This window comes from Alligator mississippiensis, chromosome 8 (genome assembly GCF_030867095.1).
Source record: "Alligator mississippiensis isolate rAllMis1 chromosome 8, rAllMis1, whole genome shotgun sequence".
In the NCBI taxonomy this organism is placed as follows: Eukaryota; Metazoa; Chordata; order Crocodylia; family Alligatoridae; genus Alligator; species Alligator mississippiensis.
In genome coordinates, this window is record NC_081831.1 from 59,697,204 (window position 1) to 59,710,639 (window position 13,436).

General features: G+C 43.9%; 1 protein-coding gene across 6 annotated transcripts in view; it reads left to right on the top strand.

The window, feature by feature from the left end:
• The first annotated feature begins 4,658 nt into the window (after positions 1-4,658).
• LOC102565281 (fibronectin type-III domain-containing protein 3a) overlaps positions 4,659-13,436 on the top strand; it is a 93,450-nt gene continuing 84,672 nt past the window's right edge. For 4 of the 6 annotated variants that reach the window (XM_019487900.2, XM_059732757.1, XM_059732758.1 and 1 more), the window contains exon 1: positions 4,659-4,783. The gene's annotated coding sequence lies outside the window, so the exon portion shown is untranslated. Of the gene's footprint in view, positions 4,784-5,184; positions 5,207-13,436 lie in introns of those variants that run through there. The other 2 variants (XM_059732760.1, XM_059732759.1) reach the window with 2 other exon arrangements.

Below are 13,436 nucleotides of genomic sequence, written 5' to 3' on the forward strand. Positions count from 1 at the left end.
CCTGTGGAGTTATAAAATTCCTGAGATTGAGTGCTGAGGATTCCAGGAATTCTCTCAAAGGTGAAATGATTAACCAGCCTTTTGTTCCTAGTCAACAAACACATGTAAGCATGTCTGTTTTCACTGGGTATTGCAGTGACCTCTTGTACTATCTATTTTAGGTTTTTGAAAAGTTTTAATATGGTATAGGTTTATGACTTCTCTTGCTTTTCTAAACTGCTAGTGAAACAAACTGTTTCTCAATATAACCTGGTTAAAAAATGGAAGCAATTTAACTTTTGCTCCTTTTTTTTAATTAAAATTTCTTTTCTTTTTTAAAATATATCTAACTATCAAACTTTTTAATGGTATGATCTTTAGGTGATGAGCCTTGTGGCTCTATTAGATAAAACAGGAGAAGCCAGGTACTCAGCGATACTGAAGATTGGGCCCTTTGTTAGATACCTAGTAAATCCTATGCAAGATATGTAAAGGAGAAGGGAAATTCTGCATGGTTTCCTTTATAGAAGTTTAATTATGTGGTGAATCAAGAGGCAGTGCTTTTCCCATGCCTTCTACATTTGGGATGGGCTCTGGATCCTGTTACCAAATCCTGTGGCTACCTCAGAGGCCAAGGTAATAGATGTCTGCTCCATGTGCTATAACATAGGCAAATAGGTACATTCTTAGGTAACCAAGGCCTTAGGCTTTAAGGGGTTAAACAAGTACCTGCAACCCAAAAAGAATAGGAAGATTGCAGCAGTTAAGAGTGCAGCAGTTAAGAGCTCCATGCAAGAATCAGACTTTTTCTGCTGCATCTGTCCACACACGCACAGAAGAAGGGAACCCACTGTGAAGACCTAACAGAGGCAACCTGCTGTATTGCATTTGGAGAAGACATGAGACTGAAGTTGGTTCCTTATTCCCATTTTCTTTTTCAAAGTTAATCTTTAAACAATTAAAGATAGTTAGCAATGAATTAGACATACATTTTTTGAAGACATTCTAACACTTTCGTAGGTAGCAACCATCAATCCTCTGGATCATGGTATACGTATAAGAGGTCTAGCCAGGGGCCTGATGAATTTGCTTGTACAGAGTCTTGCGACCATCACCACACCAAGACCTTCAATGCATACACCTAGACCAGAGTATGGAGGAGTGGAGGCTGTTCATGACCTACCAGCCCCACTTTAGACCATTGAAACAGAATCCAAAGACCAGACTAAGTCCATGTGTTTAGTGCCTTGATGGTTGTAGCTTCTACCAGAGGGCAACAGATAAGTACTGCTGCTGACTGTCTAATGCCTCAATGTGGGTGCATTTCTGTCAGGGCAATGTCCCTTAGCCTTCCTCCAACCAAGGACTATCCACAAGGAAATGGGGGCTAGGGTTTTGAGGGCCTTGTACTCACCTTACTCTGGAAAGACAATAGGGGCTATGGTTTTGAGATGCCCTGTACTTACCTTACTCTGGAGGGTGCAGCATTGTGGCATTTTATAGGAGCTACCCTGCCATAAGTAGCCCCATCACTTTGCCCCAGGCACTCCAGTTGGATGCAGTTTATGGTCATATCCAGGACCAAACTCTTTAGTTCACTTATTAATAAAAGTGTAATATTAGGGTGACACAAAGCAGGTTTTGCCCCATAATCCCAGCTCCTTATTCAGGGCAATGTAATTGATATGTGATATTATATTACTTTTTTATTAGTAAATATACATTTCTGATTAAATCCTGACTCTTTGGCATGTCAAATTCATTGCTAACAATCTACAAGTGTGTAGATTAACTTTGAAAAAGGAACCGGGTATAAGGAGCTGGGAATAAGGAACTGAGAACCAACCAGGAATAAAGAACCAATTTCAGCCTCAGGAAGAAGACTGGGTTTAGTCTTTGCTTTCTTTCCATCAGGCTGCAAACCTCCTTTCAACTCTGTGTTATGGGGCTACTTATTATTTATTCTTCAAAGGAGCAACAAGACTAGAACGATGCATGATGCTTTTTAACGACTGGACTTTGAGATGAATAATCAGTGGAACCCAGGGGAGAGTGGGGCTGTTTTTCTGTCACTTCTCCACTCATGTCTCCCAGCAGAGTTTCAGCAGGCAGCATCCACAGGCTCCTAGGACCCTTTGGATGGGAGCAGGGCAGTGGGTGCTGGCTGGCATGCTGTGCCCTGTGTTTCCTTCCAGTTCCCTTGTTATTCACTTGTGACCCTCACTTCCTTCCCTGTTTTCTGTTTGGTCTCAAGAAATCAGTTGTTATGTCTTTAGTGGCCACCCTTTTTAAGAGGGGCTTGTGGTTTCTGTGGTGGGACTTGGCCCACTATGTCTATAGCACAGTAAAAAAAGGCCCCTGCCCTGGCAGCTGCTTGAAATGGCCTGGCTCGGCTGGCAGTTTGTTGGGGCCCCACTAGCTTAGCATGTGGTGCTAATTACTTCAGCCAGCAGCAAGGATCTCTGCACTCAGGGTTTGGTTGATACAAAAACTGGCTAGAAACCAGCTCTAGAGTTGGTACTGGTTTTCAAGCACTAACTTGACACCTGCCTGGCTCCTTTTATAGCTGCACAGCCATCTTTAGCACAAGGAAAATGACTTTAAAGATGCAACCACTCTAAATGTACAGGCAGTGCTCGACTTAACATTTCAAATTACAACCTTTCACACTTACAACATTTATAAATTGACACCCTATGCAAGGTTTTGATTTTACAATGCTTGATCCGACGCCATGCCAGCAAACAAGTTCGCTGCATTGCCCATCTCCCTGGAGAACATCTGTCCAAACTTCCTTGCACATTTTCTTTAAGAAAGCAGACAAGACTCAAGAAAAACCTGCAGCCAAGACTCCTGAGAAGACTCCAGCCAAGAAACCTTCAAGAAGTCCAACCAACAGCCTTTCAAAAAGTCCAGCAAAGTCACGTCAAAGAAGTCCTTCCAAATCAGTATGATTGCTATTTACAATATCAATACATTAATGTAGCTATATTACTCATCTATAATTGATTGAGTACAAAATTCTGGGTTATTTTTGGTGAAAATAGATTCATAGATTGTAGAGTTGGAAAGGACCACAATGGATCATCGTGTCTGATCCCCTGCCCCTGGCAGGAAAGAGGACCGAGGTCAGGTGACCCCAGCCAGGTGACTATCTAGCCTCCTCTTGAAGACCTCCAAGCTAGGTGATAGCACCACCTCTCTTGGAAGCCCATTCCAGATCCTGGCCACCCTTACTGTGAAAAACTGCTTCCTAATATCTAACCTAAATCCACTCTCAACTAGTTTATGCCCATTATTCCTAGTCACTCCCTGGGGCACCTTAGTAAACAGTGCTTCCCCTATTCCCCGTTGACCTCCCCTAATAAATTTATAGGCGGCCACAAGATCTCCCCTCAGCCGTCTCTTGTGAAGGCTGAAGAGATTCAGCTCTCTCAACCTCCCCCCGTAGGGTCTATCACAAAGGCCACTAATCATGCGAGTGGCCCTCCTCTGGACCCTCTCCAGATTCCCTGCGTCCCTCTTGAAGTGCGGCGCCCAAAACTGGACACAGTACTCCAGCTGCGGCCTGACCAGTGCCGCATAGAGGGGGAGCATCACCTCCTTTGATCTATTAGTCATGCACCTGCTAATGCACGACAAGGTGCGATTGGCCTTGTTGATGGCCTCGTTACACTGCCGGCTCATGTTCATTTTGGAATCAATTATGACTCGAAGATCCCTCTCTGCCTCTGAGCTGCTGAGAAGGACACTCACTAACCTATACATGTGCTGGGGGTTCTTTCTTCCCAGGTGGAGTACCTTACATTTATCTTTATTAAAATTACATCCTATTTCTCTCTGCCCATTGATCCAACCCGTCCAGGTCAGCCTGAATCTGTTCCCTGCCCTCCAGTGTACTAACTTTGCCCCATAACTTGGTATCATCAGCAAACTTGGAGAGGGTGCTCTCCATGCCCTCATCCAAATCGCTGATGAAGATATTGAATAATATCGGTCTGAGGACCGAACCCTGCGGGACCCCACTGCCCACCTCCCTCCAGGCCGAGAAGGATATGGTATCAGGCCTTGGTTCAGGAAGCAAGCCCCCATTTACAACATTGTTTCCTACAGTGGCAACGTGTAGGGTGTGCATGAGAGCGCCAGTGCACCCCTACAGGCCGCACTGCCCGCATAGGCAATGGGCAGGCAGGAGTGCTGGTGCCCCCCCTGCCAACACCGTCTAGGAAGTGGGGGTGCTGGATGAAGCGCTTTGGCCACTTCTGGGACTGCTGCAGCCACTTCCTGGTCAGCACAATCGGCCATAGGGGGGACCCCCTGTCAGTGGGATTGGCCGGCGGGGCGGCCCAGTCACTGGTCACTGTGGGGCATGTCGCCCATGGCTTCCTATGGGAGAATCCGTTCTTAGTTACAACGTTTCGACTTAAGACGTGGTTTTCAGAAACCAATTGTGTCAGAACTCCAAGGACTGCCTGCATCTGTAACCCGACGTGTACGTAGCACGTGCCAGAGGCCTCGAAGGCACGGGGCCTATTTCCCTGCTGCTGCTGTCTCACCCGCGCCGCTTCCTCCCGCCCTCCCCACGAGGGCTGTCTTCCCGCCGCGGCCAATACCTGGCTGGTCGCGCACGCGCTCCCCCTGCCTCCCCCTCCCGGCGCTGGCGGCCCGGGTGCGCAGGCGCAGTGCGCGCATTCCATCATGGCGGAGCCGTTTGCCTGCGTCTGCAGCGCGGGGCAGCGCCGACAGCGATACTGAGGCGGACTCGCGCCCGGGCGGCGGTGGCGGGTGGCGCCGGGCGCGCGCGGTGAGTGCGGGGCGGAGAGGGGAGGCCGGGGGGAGCGCGCTGCGGCCCTGTCCGCCGGGACGGCCGTTGGGGCTGGGGGCGTGCGCGGGGCTGCGACTCCGTGGGTGCGGGGCGGGGGGAACGGGGCGCGGGGACCCGGCTCGGCCCGGCCCGGAGAGGGTGACCCTCCCGCCCCTTCCCCCGGCCCCGCTGCTACAGATGCCACGTCGCCGCCCGCTCGTTCCCCTTGGCTGGAGCGGGAGCGCGGCGCCTCCCCCGCCGCCGCCTCGGGGCGGGTCGCCGCCGCCCCCCGGGGGCGGGTGGAGCGAAGAGGCCGGAGCCGGGGTCGCCTGGGGCTGCCTGGCTTCCACCCTGCCCGTGTGCGGCCCCTTCTGCGCCCGCTGCAGCGCGGGCGGCGGCTCCTGACCCCCGCGACACCCCCAGGTAAAGCGGGAGTCCCTGAGGGCGGTCAGAAAGTCTGTGGCGAAGCCTGATTTCTTCCAAACCTTGAGCATCGTGCGCGCGCTCTCTCGCTTTTTAAGCCAATAAAATATCTTTGGCGCCTGCCTCGAAACTCAAGGTGCTGCCCGTGCTTTAGGCATTGTTCACTGCCTTTTGACAGTTCAAACACAATTCCTCTGGGCTGGCATGCAGGCTCCCTGAGTTAAGAAGGCAATGGCATAAACATAAAGAACGAGGGAAAAAATGGGTTATGTTTTTTGAGAGCAAAAGTCCCACCACATGTTTTTTTGTGCCTTGTGGAAAAGTAGCCGGCCAGCTGCACCCGTCGTCCCTTCCAGGACTTTGCTTGGTGGTTGCTGGGCTCTGTGTTTGCAAGCCTTGGGGTCCTTATGCTTCCTTGAGATCTCTTGGTGTTCGGTAGCAGAATATAATCATTTGAGCCAATGCTGAGTTGAAAGGTCTCCTGTTCCTTCCTGCCAGTATGATAACAAAAAGTTGAGTGAAGCATTTCTCTTGCAACTTGTCACTTTTTTTTATTACAGAAGTCTGTGAATAGGTGCTTTGAAGTGACTGTCTTAAAACTTGCTTGGAATAAGCTATTGCAGATGCATCACTCAGTTGTAAGTTCAGTAGTGTTGCATCAGGTTCTTCTTTCTCAAAAACTTGGCCTGGGCTGCAGTTAGGCAGCACCTTGGCAAGGAAATTGAATAATTATAACTCCACCAATGCACTAATGGAAGTTACTTTGCGCAGTTTTCATTTTTAAAATAGCAAGGAAGCTTATTTTGGTTTGTACAGGTCAGCAATTAATTGTATTAATGCAACATACCTGCCAACATCATTCAAGAACTGAACATCAGAATTCTTTGAACCAATAACTTTATAAAGAACTTGCCTTTAGAGATTGTAACTCTAAACTTTGTCCACACAAATCTGCTTCCTGCCACTGCCCTCAATCATGTATTGCATCCTCCTCTGAGGTTGTATCAAAACTAACTTTGCAATGAAGTCAAATTTAAAAAAAAAAAAGTTCTGTAGCAGATTTTTTCTCGTGGAATGTTTGTATCTTGTTGACCCTGCACTTCTGTCCCCCACATGCCAGTAGCCTTTCTTTTTTATTTATTTTGGAACCAGTTTTAGAGAGAGCTTAAAAGCTAAGATTCTGTCTGCAGTCTGCAGACAGGAAAAAATCCGTTGCGCTTTTCGTAAGATAGTCTGCTTGGCCTTGGCAGACTCTTACACTTGTATGTAGCAACTGCATTTCAGTTGTACCGTGTGCACAGATACCATACAGGTATGTATATGCAAACTATAGGAACACTATTTGGGAGGGGGGGGGCGAGGGGGGAGGATTTAGGACTGTTCAAGTTGAAATGTGTCATAAGTAAATGAGCACATACTTTCAAGTTCAGGACACTGAAGCTCTAAGCCTACTCTGTTATTTGGTGTGCCTACAATTTACCGACCATTAAAACTTGCTTTCAAACTACAAAAATGTACTGGTACTTGTAATTTTTGGCAGGAAATATTGTTGGAATGTCAGGGTCTGAATCTTTAATTTCATGCTGTAAATCTCTTAATTTAGGGAAGAGTTAGAAATTTATCTCTTGAAAGCAAGTGAATACCCCAATAATAAGACTAGGAGAGCTGGGAATTCAGAAGGAAATAATCTTCAGTTTAATGAATGGCTGTCTTAAATTGTTGTTACTTTAAAAATGTAGTATTTAATTGGTGCAGAACTGCAAGTCCTCCTGCTACCAAAAAAATAACCTTTACGTTTTTCTTTCACCTGCTTTCTACCATGCAACATAAGGCAAGTTGTGATTAAGTTTGTCAAGGTCAAGATGGTTAGTTTTCAGCTGTTATCTTTGCTGCAAGCCAGACCTTAACTGAAAAGTTTTGGATTCCTGACTGAGGAGCACACACTGAACTCTTTATTACATTCTTGAAGAGCTTATTGTAAAAGCAGCGATAATTTATTCTTTCAGTGGTGCTAACACAAGCCTTTCTGTGTATTGACCAGCATAGACAGACCACTGGCTCTGAGCCCTCAGTCTATTTCCAATCTTAATGTGGATCTACTATTGTTCTGTCTGTCTTGATTGATATGGAAACTGCCTCAGTTGCTGAGGATTCACTTTTCCAATATTTAAACCTGGATCTTAATCAGCATCTTTTCTGCCCATGTCTGACTAAAATAGCTTGGGAAGATCATATTAGTAGTGTCTAGTGTTTGGAAAGACCTTGAAGTGCTTTGGCTCTCATTTACATAGGGTTGAAAGGCTCAATCTTCAACAGTAGTCAGTTTTAGAAGTTAGAGCTTGGTACCAGATCCACTGGTTTCCATTTTCTTGAGTAAGAACCGCTTTTGTTTTATATACTACATTTAAGCTATCATCTAACTTGGAATGAAGTTAATTGGTTAGACTTTAAACAGGCACCAGTAACTTTGTCATGGTACTTAATTTTTGCTTGTAGGGGTTTAAAAACTTTAAAGGGTTTTTTTTTTTGTTTGTTTTTTTTTACCCTAACTGGTTTCACTGATACCACCTGTTGAGATGTCCCCATCTTAGATGTAATATCATTGCTTTTAATAGTGTCAGTGAGTACACACTTCTCTCATAACATTTTTGGTAGAGCGTATTGTGGAGTAAAGTTTTTATTTACTCCAAGTCAGCATAAACACATTTTATGGGCCCAGCAAGTAGAGGGATGATTGTTGTTCCTTGTCATATAAAATGTTTTGAAATGTTGAGTGTCTTTTAATAAAATTAATTTTTAGTCTTTTCCAAATTTTTGTTGATAGGTTTTAACTGGGCTTTAATTTCCAAGGAATATATTGTGTAGTGACACTGTTTTCATTGCAGTCAAATTATTTTATGGCCCAGGTCAACTGCTTGCAACACAGCCGGGCAAAATTTTTCTAAGTCCCACGGCAGATGCCAGGTCAACCTGGTTCTACAATATTGTACAATATTGAAATTCAGTAATTTGACTTGAATGAGGATACTAGGATGGTAAATGTGTATACCTTTAAACGGTTGTACCACTTGGTATTCTGTAAACACTAAATGTATCTTAAGTTTGTGTCTACAAACTTTCTCAGGCTTGAACCTCCCTTGGATTTTATTTACCGGTCTTATTGGAATTGGGATTTCACTGGTAACTCTTACCTGTTTTGTCAGATGTGTTCCCTTTGGGTTTTTTTCTTAAAGACTTCCTGCCTACTCACCACCAAAAAGAGGGCTGTAACAATCTTTCTCAGATGAAAAACCAGGGCACAGAGTAGTTGCAAGTTACTCATAGTACCCATGCACAGACTTTACAACATTTGAAGTAAATAGTAGGAAGATCAGGTAAATATTAAGTAACTGGAAACAGAAACCCCTTATTCTCTTCATTTTATTTTGCTCCGGTATTTTTCAGATATGTAATATGCTACAGTAAAAGAAAAATATAAATGTGTCAGGACTTGGGACTTTAATATATTTGGGTGAAAGTTGTATTATGAATGAGTAGGCAGTGGAAAAAAATCGGAAAATAAAACCTGATAAAGAGTGGGGGGGGGGGGGGAAGTTTTGCATGTTTCTACACGATTGTTGTGGGTTTAATAATTAATAGATGTAGACTGCTGTAATAGACTTTTGATCAATGTTGATTTGGATAGAATAGATATTGCAGACTTTATTGGGAGCAATGCAGCCTTATCTGCAAGTTGGCATTAGCCTGACACTTTGCTAAGTGTTTTTAATCTTAGTTGACTTGCATAATTGGCCTTCTGATATGGAAAACAAGTTCAGTTGTAGCAAAATATATTTACTTGTCCACAGCAGATCATATGCTGACAAGCAGCTGGAAAATTTTCCTTTCTGATCGGAAGTGATATATTGATTAAATCATTAACTAGATAGCATTTCAGATTAAAAACATCTGACTAGTGTTGGGAAGTTTTTAGGAGGTTTAAAGTTAAAGAGGACTTTGAAAAAAATGTAAACAATTTCATACCCAGTTTGTACAACTTTTATAAGGATTGTCATGGATCACCTTCCCTCTCCCTTGTAATACTATAAAATCTATGTTAAAGCTACAGCAATGACTTCCATCGAGTAAAAAGTACCTATTCAGAGAATTTCTTCACTTTCTTAGTTGGACCTAAGAATAACTTGCGTAATCCACCATTTGGGAAACTGGAGGCATTTATACACATGAACTGGGAGGGTGTGTGGGGGGGTGGTCTTTAATTAGAGCAGCGCCAAGAGCTGCTCTAATTAAAGTGCCTGGAGTGCCATGTGTATCGGCATCCGCACACTGAAAAATGGGGGTGGGACACTTTAAAGCTTGTTGACCCCCTCCACCCCGCACCATTTTTTAGTGTGGGGATGCTGATACACATAACACTGGAGCGCAGTAGTTAGCATGCTCCAGCAGACTCAATCAATTCTGCTCCACACTGTAATTACAGCATGTCAGAGCAACCTCAATGCATGTGTGTAGGGGCCTTGGAAGCTAGAGTAATGTATTTTTAAATGGCTGGGAAAGAAATGCTATAGAATAAAATATTTCTGTGAATTGAAGAATAGCTTTTTGATTTAAAGATACAATGCAGTTTTTTTAATTCCTGGGAACCTGAAGGGACTACATCTTGAAGTCTGTCAGCTAATGCTTGAAAAGGAACTTTCGACTTGAGATTTACTTATTGTGCTGGTGAGAATTTGAGATCTAATTAATTTTTACTCAGTAATTTGAATGTTTATAAAATAAGTGGGCAGTGACAGGAGAAAAGGCACTTGTTCTCTGAAAAAGGACATCCATCAATAACCATAAGCCTGTATATTTTGTCATGTATCAGTACTGTGTGCCTTCTCGCCTGTTTTGAAGCCCTTCTCCTTGGTGTATTGAGTTGGTTGGATGGAGCTCACAATATGTTTTACTCTTAGTACAATTTCGGGGGGGGGGGTTGCCCCCTCCCAAAGATTGCACACGTTCTTCTGCATGTAATGAATGAAAGTACATTTTTCAACAACATCAGAAATAGTGTGTTGTTTATTAAAGTAAAGTGTATCAAAGTAAATTTTCTAAGGTGGTAGAGTTTCTGATCAAGTTAGGTCTCTTTTGCTATTTGACTAGTTATTTCTTGCAAAATAGCTTTGCGTCAAAACTGTACTTCATACTTTTACAATATATAAGTTCTGCTTTTCTGTTCATCTGATTTTCTCTGAAGCAGTATCATTTATTTCATTGCCCTCCAAAGTAGTAGAAGTAACAGAAAGGAGCAAAAATGTTGTTTGTGGATAAAGATTATTAGGTTTGGAAGCTCCTGGAGTGGAAGTAAAAAATAAGTGCACATGAAAAGGTACTTACAGCATAGAGACAGAGACTAGTTTAATTTGCCCTAGTCCAGAAGCGATTTTTGTATGCTGCAAGAAGACCTTGACAACTGTGTCTTGGTATACTGTCCTTGACTAGGTAGCTATTTATTACTTTATTTCAGGAGGAGAAAGACTTGTGTTCAAAACAGATGTTAAATTTGCAGGTCTAAATCAGGTGACATGATTATTTTTATCTATTGTTTAGTGCTTTACAGCAAATAACCTTAATTCTGATAACTCAAGGGGTTGCTTTCTTTGGTTCTGCTGAATGGAGGATTTTAATTAAGTTGACTGTTTTGTTAAGGTGCACTGTAAATGTGGAAAGATTGTGTGTGATACACAGTTATTTGAAGTAACAAAGATCTGGTATAACTTAGTATCTTTATAGTTCTATAGATATAAAAACTAGTTACCAACTAGAGCGTTTAAATATTAAGCCAAGTAAATCTTTTTTTTTATTTACATTGAGAGTTCTTTCTTCCATCCTATTTGATAATATTAGTAGTAGTTTTCAAAGTTAGTTTATTTTTAAAAATTCTTAAGCTGTAGAAAGACTTTGGCGCAGGTACCACAACAACAAATACGCACAGATTTACTAATTTAGCTTGAAGAGCTTTATTTTATCTACCGAGAAAATTTGGGTTTGGAGTAAAGCACACAACACTCAAAACTCCATAGTGAAAAGGGAGCAAATTTCAGCTGTTGTGAACAAGGTTTTCTCTGTATGATAACATTAGGACAAACAGATAAGTAATGTGGAGGCTTCCTGTGAGGTATGGTCTACTAAAACTGGGATGGTTTGCACATTGAATATTTTTATCTTGTGTGCAAATTCTTGGATTCAGGTGTTGCCTTCACGCACATTTGCATTGGTTAACTGCAGGTGTGATTACATTACTGGGAGAGCATCTTAATGTTGCACCATCTTGAACTCTGTGTGTGCCTGGCAGTAGTTTGACCTACTGAGCATTCAGACTGGAACATGATGGTTTAGAGATCCTTGTGGAATTTAGTGAGAAAAATTGTCTGTTTCTGCAAAAACAAGAAACAAACAAAACCCCCTGAGCTAAATAACACTATAATAAGGCAAAGTTAGATTAAATTCTGGGGCTTTGGAGTTGTCTTTTCATGTACCAGGTAGTAACCACTGAAGCTTTCTCTTAATTTAGAAGTAATATCTCTATTTACAAAAAATATGAACCACAAAAGTAAAGCAAAATAGTTTCGGACCATGAGTTCTTCTTTTGAAATGGTTTGTGCCTCTATCGGTGAACTGACGGTGTATATCAAGCGCACTTCTGATTCGCATACAGAACACAGAAGTGTAGGGCTGGAAGAGGCCTCCTGAGATCATTGGGTCTAGCTCCCCTGCTCTGGGCAGGGAAGACTGCTGGGGGCAAATAACCCCAGCAAGGTATGTCCAGTCTCCTTTTGAAGATCTCCAGGGCTGGTGTGTGCACCACCCCTGCTGGGATTCTATTGCAGAGTCTGGTCACACGAACCACAAAGAAGTTTTTCCATATATCCAGTCTGAAACCTTCTTCTAGGATTCCCATAAGCAGATGAACTCTGAACTTAGCAATAAGGGGCCCTTTGGGAATAGGAGCTGGGGGGCAAAAAAGGTACCAGTCACAGGGCTCAAGTGCCTATATACTAATGCAAGGAGCATGGGGAACAAGCAGGATAAACTAGTACTCCTGCTTGCAGAAAACACCTACGACTTAGTAGGGCTAACCGAAACCTGGTGGGATTCTTCCCACAACTGGGCGGTACATATTGAGGGTTATAGGCTGTACAGAAAGGACAGGGCGGGCAAGAAAGGGCGGGGGTTGCGCTCTATGTCAATGAGCAATATGCTTCGACCCTCATCAAGACAGAATCGAAGGAGGAGAAAGTAGAAGGATTGTGGGTTAAGTTACATGGGGAGCAAGGAGAAAGGGATTTGGTGGTAGGGGTCTGCTACAGACCCCCACACCAAGGGGAAGAACTAGATTCGGGGCTCCTGAGGCAGGTCTGAGACCATAAAAACTAAGGAGGCGGTAGTCATGGGGGACCTAAACTACCCAGACATCTGCCGGGAGACACAGACAGCAAAGTCCCACCGTTCACGCACGTTCCTATCCTGCGTACAGGACCTCCACCTGATACAGGAGGTACACGGTCCCACTAGGGGGAATGCCTTACTGGACCTGGTATTGGCAACAGGGGATGATATGGTAGGGGACCTACAGATTGGTAGTCACCTGGGGGACAGTGATCACCAAATAACAGAATTCATCATAAGACATCAAGTGGGTAAGGTAACTAGTAGGGTGAAAGTGCTAGACTTTAGGAAAGCTAATTTCAGTGAGCTCAGGCGATTAGTCAAGGACGCACTGCAGAGTAGGAGTTTTGAAGAAATGGGAGCCCAGGAAGGGTGGCTGTACCTTAAGGAAATGATCCTTCGGGCACAGAGGGAGACAATCCCGATGCAAGAAAAAAGAGGGAAAGGGGCCAGGAGGCTTCTTTGGCTGACCAGAGAAATCCAGGGCAGCCTGCGGACTAAAAGGGGAGCATATAAAAAGTGGAAACGGGGAGAGATTACCAAAGAGGAGTTATACCTCCTCTGCTCGCATGTGTAGGGAGGCAGTTAGACAGGCCAAAGCTACCATGGAGCTGAGGATGGCATCCCAAGTAAAGGATAACAAAAAATTGTTTTTTAGATGTATAGAGAGCAAAAGGAAGGCCCAGGGTGGAATAGGACCTCTACTAAATGGGCAGAAGCAATTGGTGCCGGACAGGGGGGGACAAGGCTGAACTCCTCAACGAACTCTTTGCCTCTGTGTTCTTAAGTGTGGCAGGGC